The sequence below is a fragment of the Ranitomeya variabilis genome, chromosome 6 (genome assembly GCF_051348905.1).
Source record: "Ranitomeya variabilis isolate aRanVar5 chromosome 6, aRanVar5.hap1, whole genome shotgun sequence".
In the NCBI taxonomy this organism is placed as follows: Eukaryota; Metazoa; Chordata; class Amphibia; order Anura; family Dendrobatidae; genus Ranitomeya; species Ranitomeya variabilis.
In genome coordinates this window covers 213,409,793-213,425,131 of record NC_135237.1, presented here as the reverse complement: position 1 = coordinate 213,425,131, position 15,339 = coordinate 213,409,793, and positions in this window count along the sequence as shown.

Here is a 15,339-nt window from a genome sequence, read left to right as displayed (position 1 = left end):
TTTGGTTACAACCATCTGTTTGCAAGTAGTGCAATTAACCGTACCACATTTATAGCTACCTTTGCAGTCCAACCAGGTCCCTGATCTACTATTGTTTTTAGAAACGAACATACTGGGAGACAATATATTGCCTAATGTTGGTGCTCTCCTTGCCACAATATTGCAACCCCCATCAAGTATCTTGGCTAAAATAGGATCCTCATATAATATGGGTATTGACTTATTAATGATGGCTTTGATAGCATTAAATTGTGGGCTATATTGCAAGCATACAAATGGCTTGTTGGAAAATTCCTTTTTTTGCCTATGTGACTTGTGATGAGAATGAGATGAAATGAGATCACTTTGATTTTTATTTGAAACTATGTTGTACGCCCGATTCAACATCCAATGTGGATACCCCCTATCATGAAATTTATTGCAGGATTTGATTAAATCATTATTGAGCTGGTCATTGTTGTTACAATTACGTTTTAGCCTGGTAAATTCACCTACTGGAATCGACTTTACTGTATGCCTGGGATGGCTGCTATTGGCACGTAAAATTGTGTTACCAGAAATAGGTTTAGAATACGTTCTCGTGGAAATGAACTGATCAGGAATGCCAGTCAACTCTAAATCAAGAAAAGAAATAGTGGATTTATCATGAACAAAAGTAAACTTGATATTGTAATAGTTGTTATTGATATAATCAATAAAAATCGGTATGGCAGATACATCGCCCGTCCACACAATCAATGTATCGTCGATGTATCTGCCATACCAATGAATAAATGAAGAAAAAGGATTGGTAGATGTGAAAAGAAAAAAATATTCCCAAAGGGCCATGACTAAATTAGCTAACGATGGTGAAAATTTGGCACCCATGGCCACACCGGTGTGCTGTAAATAATACTTCTGATCAAAAGAAAAAAAATTGTGTGTCAGAAGAAAAAAAGTCACCTGCAAAATAAAATTAATCAAATCTTGGGAATAAGAACTGTAACGATCCAAATGAAAATTGTAAAGCTTGTATGGCTACATTATGGGGTATACATGTATAAAGTGATGTCACATCACAACTGAGCCAACTAAATTCAGAAGACCATTTTTTACACGATAAAGAACTTAATACATCCTTAGTGTCCTTGATATGACCCGGAATCCTGAGGACCAGGGGCTGTAATAAAGAATCAAGCCACTGGCCCAGATGTTCATTGGTAGACCCAATACTAGAAACTATAGGTCGCATAGGAGGAAAAATACTCTTCTTGTGAGTTTTAGGAAGACCATGCAATATGGGCATAAAAGGGTGCGACACTTGTGAAAATTCAGCTTGTTTGTCCGAAAAAATACCCAATGTCACGCCTTCCATTAATTATTTTGTCTATATCCTTTTTGAATGCAACAGTAGGGTCTGATAACAATAATTTATATGTAGCAACATCAGATAGTAGCCCCAAAGTGCTGTTCTTGTAATCCTCGGAATCCATGATGACAATCAATCCACCCTTATCACTCATTTTAATAATGATGTCCTTCATGTTTTTGATATCCTCAACAGCCTGCCTGTGTTTACTGGATAAATTACCAGTTTTATTATTGGCAGATACATTGTATTTCAAGTTCTTAAGCTCACGTTCAATGACATCCTGAAATTTACTCATACAATCAGGTCTTGTTTGAACCGGATAAAAAAAAGGGTTTTTGATTTTAAAGTTGTCAGATTGATGAATCAAATTATCAGGCGCTTCATTCACATGTTGCAGCTCCTGCAATGTCAAAAGAGAAATCTGTTCATGAAAATACAATGCCTGGAATTCATTGACTTGAATATCCTCAGAATTGCATTCAGTGATACTTGGATCAGACCAAAAATGTTTTTTAATGGTGAGATTGCGGACAAACTTGTTGAGATCCAAAATAGTAAAAAATAAATTAAAGTCATTATCAGGAACAAAATTTAGTCCATACGACAGCACCTCTAATTATTCTCGTGAAAACACTTTGGAAGATAAATTTAACACATTATCCACATTGATCTTTATGTGGTTTTTTTGCGGCGTGTTTGCATGCCAGAACTGTTTTCTGTGCATGTCTAGTACCTTAAAGGTTCAGGTCTCTGCTCTAAGCTGTTTTTGATCAAGACTTAGCCAACCACCACTGGATTAAAATGTTCATGGTGTCAGCTTTTCGACGGTGTCCCAGGAAACAGCCTGTTATCCCCTCATGGGATCTAAATATAGTCCTCAAGGACCTCACACAACCCCTATTTGAACAGTTATCCTCCTATACACCTCAGGTTCTTTTTAAAGCAGCTTTCCTAGTAGCTATTACTACAGCGAGACTTGTAGGGGAGCTACAAGCATTGTCTATACTATAAGAGAACCTTATTTAATAATCAGACGATAGTTTAGTTCTCCATCTTGATCTGTGTTTTTTTTGCCCAAAGTTGTGTCCGATTTTCACCGTGTACAGGACATCGTGCTTGATGTACGACGTACCATTCTATTCTACGTGGAACAAATCAAATTGTCAATAATTGGCCAGAATCTGTTCGTTTATCCATTGGGTTGAAATAGGGGTAAGGAGGTGGCGAAGGGTACCATCGCAAATTGGATCAAGAGGGCGATCTCTGAAGCATATTTAGCCCAGAACATGACACCCCCGCTGAGGTTAAGGCTCATTCTACAGGATCTACCTCAGCCTCCTGGGCTGAGAAAGCTGGGGCATCCACAGAGCAGATTTACAGGGCTGCTACGTGGTCTTCACTTCACACATCTACCAGACACTATAGATTGGACTTGTCCAATAGGGATTTAGCCTTTGGCTAAAAAGTTCTTCAGGCCATTGTCACACATGTATTACACACATGGACACTGACATCTCCTACTGTACCGGAAACACGAGGATGTGTGAAAGAGACCTTATAGCGGTTTTTATGTTTGGCTGCTGTCACACACTAAAAGACGTTTTTATTGCAAAAAAGTTTTTGCATCGCCACATTTTGAGAGTCATGTGAGATCTTGTTTTTTGTGGGACAAGTTGATTTTATTGGTACCATTTCAACTTTTTTATCACTTTCTATAACGATTTTTGGGAGGCAGAATGAACAAAAATCAGCAATCCATGAATCTCTTTTTTGGGGGGCGGGGGCATTTATACCATTCAGTGTGTAGTAAAATTGATAAGGCAGATTCTTTGGGTCAGTAGGATTACAGTGATACCTCATTTATATAGTTTTTTTTTTAGGTTTTGGCGCTTCTATACAGTAAAAACTATTTTATTGAAAAAAATTATTTTTGCATCACTTTATTCTGAGAGCTATAACTTATTTTTCCGCTGATGGAGCTGTATGGCAGCTTGTTTTTTGCGGGACAAGATGACATTTTCAGCGGTACCATGTTTATTTATATCCATCTTTTTGATTGAGTGTTATTCCACTTTTTGTTCGGCAGTATGATAAAGCATTGGTTTTTGCCCTTTTTTTATGATGTTCACTAAAGGGGTTAACTAGTGGGACAGTTTTAGAGGTCGGATTGTTGCAGAGCAGCGATACCAAATGTGTGTACTTTGATTGTTTAGATTTTCATTCAAATATTTAGTGATAGAATATATTGAGTTCTTTGATTTTTTTTTAATATTTTTACAATGATTTAAAAAAAATGTTTTCTTCTACTTTAACTTTACTTAGTCACACTATGGGACAATTTTTTGCAGGCTGATCGCTTCTATAGCATGCAGATGAGGCAGGATCTGAATGCTATGGAAGCTGTCAATGCTGCATTGACAGGGAGACTTGCTCTGGTGACCCGGATGTCATGACTTTCGTTCACCATGGCAACGACTGGGAACCCGAGTCACGCCATGGGGTCTCCGATCCAAAGGCAGCGGGGCTGTCAGCCCTGTGCCAGCTTCTGGAATGCTGCTATCGTGTTCGATCACAGCATTTCAGGGGTTAAAGTGCCAGCTGTCAGAATCAGCTGACACCAGGCAGCGATTGCCTGCGCACACTCCCTGTGAGTGTGGCCAATCGCTTAGGCTACTTTCACACTTCCGTCGGTACGGGGCCGTCGTAAACCGTCAGCCCGACGTACCGACGGACGTTGTGCACAACGTGGGCAGCGGATGCAGTTTTACAACGCATCCGCTGCCCATTGTGATGAGCGGGGAGGAGGGGGCGGAGTTCCGGCCGCACATGCACGCTCGGAAATGGCGGATCCGATGGACAAAAAACTTCCATTGAACTTTTTTTGTCATGACGGTCCGCCAAAACACGACGCATCCGTCGCACGACTGATGCGACGTGTGTACATCCGTCGCAATCCGTTGTCCATTAAAGTGTATGGGAAAAAAACGGATCCTGCAGGCACATTTGCAGGATCCGTTTTTTTGCCATAACGACGGATTGCGACGGAACCCAGAAAACGGAAGTGTGAAAGAGGCCTTAGACGTAATGATCCATCCATGGTCAAATTGGCCCAGGTCACATAGACGGATCATTACGTCTGCTGTCAGAAAGGGGTTACACACTGCCATTAATTACAACACTACTGTATATAGCAGAGCCCCATTTCTCCTGTGACTTCTATACAGCAGAATCCCAGTGTATCCTATATACTTTTGATCTCCCACCGCTTGAGTTCTACAAACATTGTGAGCAGTAATGAATTTCACACTCAGGAGACCTGCAGTGTAATATACATCTGTGATAGGTACAACAAAGGCTATGTCTCCACGTTCAGGATGGCCGGCGGTGAAGCCGCTCGGCGCTAAGCCCCGCCCCCTTTCTGGGACGCGATCATGCCGGATGTGTTAACTCTTCACATCCGGGATGATCGCTCGCTCCCATAGCGCCCTGTGATATGCCTTGCGGGGACGCTGCGTCCCCGCAAGGTGTACGGACATGCTGCGATCTGAAAAGACGCGCAGCATGTCCGTAGTCGCAGGGCCGCCGCGTGCGGGTTTCCACGCATAGTGGAGACGGGATTTCATAAAATCCCCTCCACTATGCTGGAACATCTGGACGCTGCTTGTTTGACGCTGCAGCTCTGCGCAGCGTCAAACAAGCAGCGTTTCCTGACCGTGGAAACATACCCTTACTGTTACAAGTTCTTTACAAAACTCATCAGTGCAACGGGTCGCCTGTGATCCAGACCGCCTGTGCAACTCTGGAAAAGCAGTTGTGAGTAGCAACATCATCAATACCACCTATCACCAATGTTGCAGGGAGCAGCAGCTCCAGCTGTCACATTAGGGACTAGTTATTAAATGTTTGATCAAATATTGCAAGATTATTTTCAAGCTGATAATTTTGTGATGGTTTAAATATTCTATTTTTTTTTTTTTGCTGGGGCAAAAAAAAAACAAGACAAAAAAACCACACCCAGACTTTCCATTTGACATTCTAACTTGCCGATCCATTCAATTTCAAAAGTGGTGACCAGCCGATCACTGTCTGTTTAAGGGCTCATTCACAAGTCACATGAAGCGTGATCGTGTTTTTCAAGGCCATCACTCATACCTTTGAGTTTATTAGGATATTCCTGTGCTGGATTTTTTCCAGAGTCATCCACACAAAATCACAGATGTATGTCCAATATTGATCCAAGGGTTGGATCAAAATCAGCAATGAAATTGTGGGTTAGTGAAGAAAAAAAAAAAAAAAAAGACTTAATTCAGTTGCTATCCGTGTCACTGACTGATGGAATTGGAGACACTTTCTTGGTGTAAAAAATAAATAAAAAAAAACCCTGATGAAACTTGATAACCGATAAAACTCAGCCCGTTTTTTTCTCTCATACAAGAAATCACAAGTAGTAAGTCAGAATAGCTGTGATCAAGCATAATTGGAGCTCAAAGTGTAGTTTTAACCCCTTTCTGACCTCAGACGGAATAGTACGTCCGAGGTCAGAACCCCTGCTTTGATGCGGACTCCGGCGGTTTTGTACAGCTGACATGTGCCCACAAAATCGGTGGGTGGAATTGCAATCCACCTGCTGCTATTAACTAGTTAAGGCTAGTTTCACAATTGCGTTTAAAAACGCAGTGTTTAAAACGCAAACGCAGGTGGTGAAAAAACGCATGTAAACGCGTGCAAACGCTGCGTTTTTTAGATGCATGCATTTTCTCAGGCGGTAAAAAAACGCGGCGTTTTGACACGTTTACATGCGTTTTTTCCCGCGTTTGCGTTTTTGAAACGCATGCTGAGAAGTGTGTGACAGCTGCCAATCATCAAAATCTAGAAAACCCACTATAAATAGAAATAGCTAGGGTTGGGGTTAGGATCCCTAGGGTTAGGATCCCTTTATCACCTTGATGGTGGGGGGTGGCTTATCAGTGTGTATTATTGTTTTTTTCTATTAAAACGCAACCAAACGCATGTGCTTAAAAACGCATGCGTTTACATAGACAGCAATACGTTTTTTTTGCCGCAAAAAAACGCCTCTAGAAATTACTACATGTTGCATTTCTGCAACAAAATGCAAGCATAGAAAAGACGCATGCGTCGTCAAACCGCATACAAAAAAAGCATGCGTTTTTAATGTTAAATATCGAAAACAAAACGCATGCGTTTCTTTGCGCTAAAACGCAGCGGCAAAAAACGCAAATGTGAAGCCAGCCTAAATGCCGCTGTCAAACGCCGACAGCGGCATTTAACTAGCGCTTCCGGCTATCGGGCCGGAAATGCGCGCATCACTGACCCACCACGTGATCGGGGGTCAGCGATGCATTGGCATGACAACCAGAGGTCTATTAAACTATTAAAGACCTCTATGGTTGTTGATGCTGGATTGCTGTGAGCTCCACCCTGTGGTCGGAGGCTTTCTACTTGCTTGAAGAATGGAAATAACTTTTTCCGAAAGGCCCTTCGCTTTTAGGATCTGGCGCTCAGGATCCAAGCTGCTAACTGCAGGTTCTCTGGGTTTTGGTGTAGAACCGGACCCTGAAGTAGTAAGTCTTTTCTTCCTGGAAGGAGAAAGGGTTCTTCTACCGACAGCTTCTTCAGCAAGGGGAACCAGCTCCTCTTGGGCCAGAAAGGAACCACAAGAATGACCCGAGCTCTGTCCTCGTATATTTTTCTGAGCACCCTTGGGATTAGTGCGAGAGGAGGGAATGCATACAACAGACCCCTGCTCCACGATTGTGAGAGCATCTACTCCGGCTGGGTTTTCTCGAGGGTTCAGACAGTAAAATGTTCTGACCTTTGCGTTCCTTCTGACTGCAAACAGGTCTACCGCCGATGTTCCCCAGTGCTGGCACAACCAGGTGAAAACTTTGTTGTTTAGTTCCCATTCCGTTGCTGATAACGTCTTCCTGCTCTGGAAGTCTGCAATTTTGTTCTTTGTACCTTCCAGGCGTACCGCTGAGATTGAAAGAACAAATTTTTCTGCCCATCTGAAGATCCGACCTGCTAGATATTGCAATGTTGGATTTTTCGGACCACCCTGATGACGAAGGAAAGCTACAGTCGTTGTGTTGTCTGACAGTATCTTTATGTGTTTGTTGTTTAGTAAAACCTGTGCTGAATAGAGGACTTTCCAAACTGCATGCAGCTCTCTGTGATTTGAGGAATTCCTGCTGTCTTCCGAACTCCACTGTTCCTGATAATATCTTCCCTGGACGTGTCCACCCCATCCTTGCTGGCTTGCGTCCGTGGTTATTGTGATTACTGGAGACTGAATCCACGAAACCCCATGTTGGAGATTTCTGGGAATGGTCCACCACTGTAGGGATCGTCTGACCTGATGGGATAGAAGGAACTCTTTGTCCATTGAGCTCTGCCTTCTGTCCCAGGAAGCGAGAACTGCCCGCTGTAGTTGCAGAGAATGAACCTGGCTCCAGTTGACACAGGGAATGCAGGCTGTCATCAAAACGAGGATCTTCATTGCATCTCTGATGGAGACCCGGCTTCTTGAGAACTGGCAAATCCTCTTTATTAAATCGGTCGGTTTTCCTTCTGGAAGAAAAGACTTTCTCACCCTTGAGTCTAGAATGATTCCCAGAAACACCAAGGTTACTTACGGGTAGCCGGTTTTTCCGGAGCCCATGACGGCACACCTGAGAGAGGGGATCCGCCCAGTCAGGACAGGAAACCCTACTGAAAATAAAAGGGCGGTACCTCTCCCTCGCTTCAGTTGGTTTTCAGAGCATGAGAGGCCCCCCTGGTTAGTACACATGGCAAATCCATCACCACATTATATTAACTAAACACACCCAAAACAATAGTGCACACCGAAGGGTGATAAAAGGGGGGGAATATACGGGTGCCGTCATGGGCTCCGGAAAAACCGGCTACCCGTAAGTAACCTTGGTGTTTTCCCTTCCCCCATGACGGCACACCTGAGAGAATTTTGTAGAATGAAACCTTTAGGGAGGGACCACCGCTTGGAGCACCCTTCTACCAAAGGTTAGGTCAGCAGAGGAGGAAAGGTCTAGCCGGTAGTGTTTGAAAAAAGTTGAGGGTGAGGACCAGGTAGCGGCCTTGCAAATTTGGTCAATTGATACCTCAGCTTTCTCTGCCCAGGAGGTAGCCACAGCTCTGGTGGAGTGAGCCTTGATGCCGTCAGGAACCGGAGTGCCACTTGCAGAGTAGGATAAACTAATGGCCTCCCTGATCCATCTAGCAATAGTACTTTTAGCTACCCCGCACCCTCTTTTGCTACCCTGAAAGGCTACGAATAGGGTTTGGTCTTTCCTCCACTGACTAGTCATAGACATGTAATGTAACATAGATCTTCTCACATCTAACATGTGGAACTTTTGTTCCCCTGGATTTTTAGGATTACTACAGAATGATGGTAAAGTAATCTCTTGACTTCTATGGAACTTTTGAACCACCTTGGGGAGATAAGCCGGGTCTGGTCTTAGAACAATTCTGTCATCAAAAACCTGAGTATAAGGAGGGCATATTGACAGGGCCTGTAAATCACTTACCCTACGTGCCGATGTTAAGGCTACTAGTAAAACTGTTTTAAGGGTAAGTAACTTAGGTGATAACTCCTGCAAAGGCTCAAAGGGCTGTTTAGTCAGGGCTTCTAAGACCAAATTTAGATCCCAAGGAGGGATTTTTGGGATAATGACCGGCCGAGATCTACTGCAAGATTTTATGAATCGTGAGACCCATCTATTTGAGGCAAGATTACAATTATATAGGGCCCCCAGGGCAGAAACCTGAACTTTAAGGGTGCTGGTTGCCAACCCAAGATGTAACCCTGCTTGCAGAAACTCTAAGATAGGACCTATAGGAGCCACCTCCCCCAATGGTTCACCCAGGAAGTCGAGGAATTTTTTCCATGTCCTACCATAGATCCTGGAGGTTATGGGTTTTCTGCTTTTCAACAGGGTGGAGATTAACCCTGGAGAGAATCCTTGGCGACTTAGTAACGCCCTCTCAAATTCCAGGCTGCGAGATGGAAGCCCTTCACCTGAGAGTGGGTCACTGGGCCCTGGGTTAGCAGGATCCATGGGTCTGTTACCGACATCTGCCTTAGAAGGGAGAACCAAGGTCTCCTTGGCCAAAAAGGAGCTATGAAGATGATATTCGCCTGATCCTCTCTGATCTTCCGGATCACAGCTGGAATCATCACTATCGGGGGGAATGCGTAGGCCAGAGAAAACTTCCAAGGTATCAGTAGGGCATCTACTGCGAAGGGATGTTCTCTCGGATTCAAGGAGCAGAACCTCCTGACTTTTCTGTTGTGGGAGTTGGCGAACAAGTCTATCTCTGGTGTGCCCCAGGCTTGGACTATTTGTTGAAATATCTGGGGGTTTAATGACCATTCCCCCTGCTTTAAGCCTCTGCGACTCAGGAAGTCCGCTTGAGTGTTTTCTGTGCCTTTGATGTGCAATGCCGACAGAGATGACAGGTGTTGTTCTGCTAGTTGAAAGAGTATGTTTGATGCCTGCATGAGGCCTTTGGACCTCGTTCCCCCCTGATGATTGACATACGCCACCACTGCTCGATTGTCCGTCAGGATTCGAGTATGGCGACCCCGGAGTAAAGGAAGAAAATGTCTTAGGGATTTCTCCACTGCCCACAGCTCTTTTTCGTTTGATCCATAGTTCTTTTCTCGTATGGACCAGGTCCCTTGTACAGAGTGAGACCTCAGGTGAGCCCCCCAACCTGTACCACTTGCGTCGGTCGTGATAATGTCTATGACCGGATTTTGCCACCGGACCCCCATTGTCAGGTGGTTTCTCACAGTCCACCAAACTAGGGAATCCCTTACGCCCAGGGAGAGACATAGATTTCCTTCTAAATGCCCTTTTAGTAGTCTTTGAGCTGAGAGAACTTCCCACTGTAGTTGTCTTAGGTGGAATTGTGCCCATTCTACTGCCGGAATACACGATGTTAACGAGCCTAGAAGGGACATTGCCTTTCTCAGAGTCATTGTCGGCTGGCGTATTGCTGTACTGGTCAGATTTATTATTTTGTCTACCTTGTTTTCTGGAAGAAGGCAGAGCTGACGTTCGGAGTCCAGTATTAACCCCAGGAAAGATTGTAATTTTACTGGCAGCAGTCTGGACTTGGGGATATTTATTATCCAACCCAGCTCCCTTAGAGTTGATGTTACCACTGATACTTGATGAGTGCAGTGGGACTCTGATCTTCCTATTACCAGGAAATCGTCCAGATATGGGACAATGACTACATCCCGGGACCGGAGGTATGACATAACCTCCACCATCACCTTGGTGAAAACCCTGGGAGCTGTAGACAGACCGAACGGAAGGGCTGTGTATTGATAATGTTTTATCTGGTTCTGGACATAGAGAGCTACTCTCAAATATTTCTGATATTCCGGATGTATTGGTATATGATAATACGCGTCTTTCAAGTCGATTACTGCCATGAAGCAGTGTTGGAAAAGGAGTTTTATGGTCGTATTTATAGACTCCATCTTGAAAGAGTAGTTCTCTATGGATTGGTTGAGTTTTCTCAAATTTATAATAGTTCTCCAAGAACCATCCGGTTTTTGGATCAAGAAGAGGGGGGAGTAAAATCCCTCTCTCTCCTCCCGAGCAGGAACCTCCTGAAGAACCCTTTTTTGGATGAGTCCCAAGACTTCGGTTTCTAGGGCAGATTGTTCCTGCAGAGACTTTCTTCGGGGAGTTATGATAAAGTTTCGTCTGGGTGGACAGGTGAATTTTATTTTGAGGCCGTCTCTGATGATATTTATGACCCAGGTACTGGGGGAGATGTTTACCCAGGCCGGAAAGAAGAGGGAGAGTCTTCCTCCCACTTCTGGCGTAATGTCATTGGGGGGATTTTTTGGCTGAAGTAGAGGGCCCTTTAAACATATAGCCTGAGCCTCTTTTATCCCTAAAGTCCCAGTTTTTCCTCTCCCCTGGGGGGCGACCTCTATTAAATCTTCTCCTCCGAAAAAAGGGTTTTTTGGACTCTTTAGGGATATTGGGAAAGCCTTTCTTTTTATCTCCTGCATGTTCCAGGATTTCTTCAAGCTTCTTCCCAAAGAGAAGTTGACCATCACATGGGATGGAGCACAGCTTGTGTTTAGATGGTAAATCCCCCGGACAACCTTTGAGCCAGAGGGCTCTTCTTGCCGCATTAGACAAGCTCGCTGCTCTGGCCGTTAGTCTTGCGGAATCTGCAGAAGAGTCTGCTAAAAAGGCTGCTGCTCCTTGCACTAAGGATATATTGGCAAGGATGTCGGTTCTGGGTACCTTGTCCCTTAGCTGATCCTCTATCTGCTGTAGCCAGACCATCAGAGCGCGGGCCGTACATGTTCCAGCGATTGCTGGCTTCAGGCCCCCCGCTGAGGCTTCCCAGATATGTCTGAGAAACCCATCTGCTTTTTTGTCAAGCGGGTCTTTAAGAACACCCGAGTCTTCTAATGGGAGGGATGATTTTTTTAAGCATTTGGCTACCGCTCCGTCAATTTTTGGGATCTTTTCCCAGGGTTCAGAGTCTTTATTCTCAAAGGGATATCTCCTTTTGGATGAAGAGGGCAAAGAACCCATTTTTTCAGGTCTTTTCCACTCTCTCGATTAATGCTTTTATTTTTGCATTAACTGGAAACGTGCGTTTCCTCCTCTCTTCTAAGCCACCAAACATGACATCCTCTAGTGACCTAGGTGTCTTCTCTTCTTTAAGGCCCATTGCAGACCTAACTGCTTTGACTAATTTGTCCACGTCCTCAGTGGGAAAGCATGGACGACCCCCTGAATCACTGTCCGAGGAGGAATCTGAAGAGTGGACCGAGGCTGGAGAAGTAGAGGGAGATCGGGATGTTTTATGACTCCCCTGTCTCTGAGAGGTATCCGACTCTGTAGATGCCTTACGGCTTCTCCCTCTTGGCTCGCTAAGGGCCAATTTCAAGGAGTCTTTAATTTCAGCCTGTATAATGGCTTTAAGGCTAGTGGCGAAATTAGGGGTTTCTTCTTGAATAGTCTTATTAATGCAGTCAGCACAGAGATCCTTCTGATACTGCACTGCAAGCGGGTTTTTACAAAGGGCACACTCTCGGTTCTTTGTTTTACCGGTAGCTTTCCTGGACCCCTAGTGATCAAAACAGAAAAATGGACCCTGTTACCATAAGGGATACATTCACGTAGATCACTCACCACCGCCGACAATCAAGGGTACCGATTTTGGAGGCTGGACAGATGCACGTGAAGCGTCCCTCCTGGACGCCGACGAATCTTGCCGGACGGAACGACCACTGTTTCTACCACTTGAGCGGCTGCTCCTGGTATGCTGGTGGCTCGGCAAGGCATCTGGTGAGAGCTCCTGCTGCTGTTGCTGTTGTGAAAGCGGCTGCTGCAGCTGCTCTTGTTGTCCTACTTCCATGGTGAAGTTTTTGGACATGAGCGCGTCTTCTGTGGTCTACCACCCTTTTATGGGGGGACCACTGCACTCCCCGCCTCTCCGGTGCCCAGTAATGGCCCCTCCCCCTCTCTGCCATGCCGCCGGAGTCTTCATTCACCGGCCGGCGTTTTCTTCATGGGCGCCGCCATCTTGGATCCGGCGCCTGCCTCCGACGCCACACGGGCACGCCCATTCCCAGCGTGCCTAGCGTGTGACGTCAGAAGAGCGACCCGGAAGCGGCCGCCGCGCCTGGACGCCGGCAGAGAGGGGAGGGCGGCGTGGCAGCCATGGAAGGAACCCGGTCCTCCAACCATGCTGCGCAACGCCCGCACGGACGCAGTGACCCGGGGGGACCTGCGGACGGCGCCTCCAGGACCCGAACCTCCGACGCACAGGCGCTGCCTGTTCTTCCACGCCGGGACGGGACCTGGGTAAGTTGAACCGCCGTGTTCAGTACAAGGGTCCCTGTCAGGACAGGAAACCCAACTGAAGCGAGGGAGAGGTACCGCCCTTTTATTTTCAGTAGGGTTTCCTGTCCTGACTGGGCGGATCCCCTCTCTCAGGTGTGCCGTCATGGGGGAAGGGAAAATTTTATTTTTGGTTTGGGAATTAGATCTGACTTTAACCAGTTCACTACCCATCCCAATTTCTGCAGCGTGGAAACCACTGACTGTCGATTCTGAGCAGACTTGAAGAATCTGCCACTATTAGGAAGTCATCTAAATAAGGTACTATTGTGATGTTTTGATGTCTCAAATAAGCCACTACTTCTACCATAAGCTTTGTGAAAATTCTGGGCGCCGTGGCTAAGACGAATGGGAGGCAACGAAATTGATAGTGGTAGACCTTTCCTTCCTTCTCCTTGGCAAATCTGAGATACTTTTGAAGATCTGAAAAAAATAGGCATGTGGTAATATGAACTTTTTAAGTCTAAAGTGCACATTACCACGACCTTATGGATTCCATTTTTAACCTTTTGTACACTAGCCATTTGTTTAGGGGTCTGAGATTTATTATAGTTCTGGATTTGGATTCCTCCGAAGGTTTTTTTTTTTTTATAGAGAAGAGGCCCGAGTAATGTCCTCTTCCTACTTCTTGAGGAGGTACTGGACATATTGCTGCCACCCGCAGGAGGTCCTCATAGGGGAGTCTGAAAAAAGATGGGCGTTGGACACGAAGAATCTTTCTGGGGGAAGGGCGTCAAATTCCATTCTGTACCCCTAGGAGATAACCTGGAGTACCCAAGGACTTTTGGAATTCTTCTCCCACTCTACCAGGAATTTTGATAGCCGCCCCCCTACTCTGATGGAGTCATTTCCTCTGGAACACAGACCTTGAGGTTGAGGAACCCGAATCTCTATTTCTGTTCCTACTTTCTCCCCCTTTGGGATAAGCTCCACCTCCCCTGCTTTCCCTTCCCCCTATAGTCTGATCTCTGACTATAATAGGGTCTGCGAACTGGCTGATACTTTTCATCTGAGGCTTTCTCCAGAATATCATCAAGGATGGGGCCAAAGACTCTACCTCCTAAGAAAATGATAGAGCACAGCTTATTTTTAGACTGAACATCTCCTGACTAGTTCTTTAGCCAGATAGCTCTTCTGGCTGCATTGGATAAAGACTGGCCACTAGCTGTAAATCTAACAGACTCTGCAGTAGCGTCTACTAGAAAACTGGTTGCCATCTTTAGCAGAGGAATAGATTTTAGAATAGACGCTCTGAGGGTATGTGCACACGTTGCGGATTCTGCTGCGGATTTTTCCGCAGCGGATTTGGAAAATCCGCAGTGCAAAACCACTGCGGTTTTCCTCGCGGTTTCTTCTGCGGATTCCACTGCGGTTTTACAACTGCAGTTTCCTATTGGTGCTGGTGTAAAACCGCTGCGGAATCCGCACAAAGAATTGACATGCTGCGGAATATAATCCACTGCGTTTCCACGCGGATTTTTCCGCAGCATGTGCACAGTGGGTTTTTTTCCCCATAGGTTTACATGGTACTGTAAACTTTGGGAAAACTGCAGCGGATCCGCAGCGTCGGATCCGCAGCAAAATCCGCAGCGTGTGCACATACCCTAAGGGTTCTAGCTGACAGCTGTTCTTTCAAATAGTCTACCCACAAATGCATAGCCCGCGCTACAGATGTCGCCGCTATGTTTGTACGGACGACCGCTGCTGAGCTTTCCCAGGCTCTTTTCAAGAGTCCATCCGCTTTGCGATCCATATTCTCCTTCAGGGTTAGAGGAGTCCTCAAAAGGAATGGAGGTTCTTTTAGACACCTTTGCAAGTGGAATGTCAATCTTGGGCACATCCTCCCAGTCCTTAATCTCCTCATGATCAAATGGGAGACGAAGTCTGAAGTCTCTAGGAATTGAGTCTTTTCCGCCTCTTCCCATTCTTCTAAAATCATAGAACGAATATGGGAGTTCACAGGAAAGACCTTGAGGTTTGGGAACGTAGGCCCCCCAAACACCTCGTCCTGAACTGACGGGAGTGGATGAGGATTCTTCAATCTGCATAGTTGTCTTACGC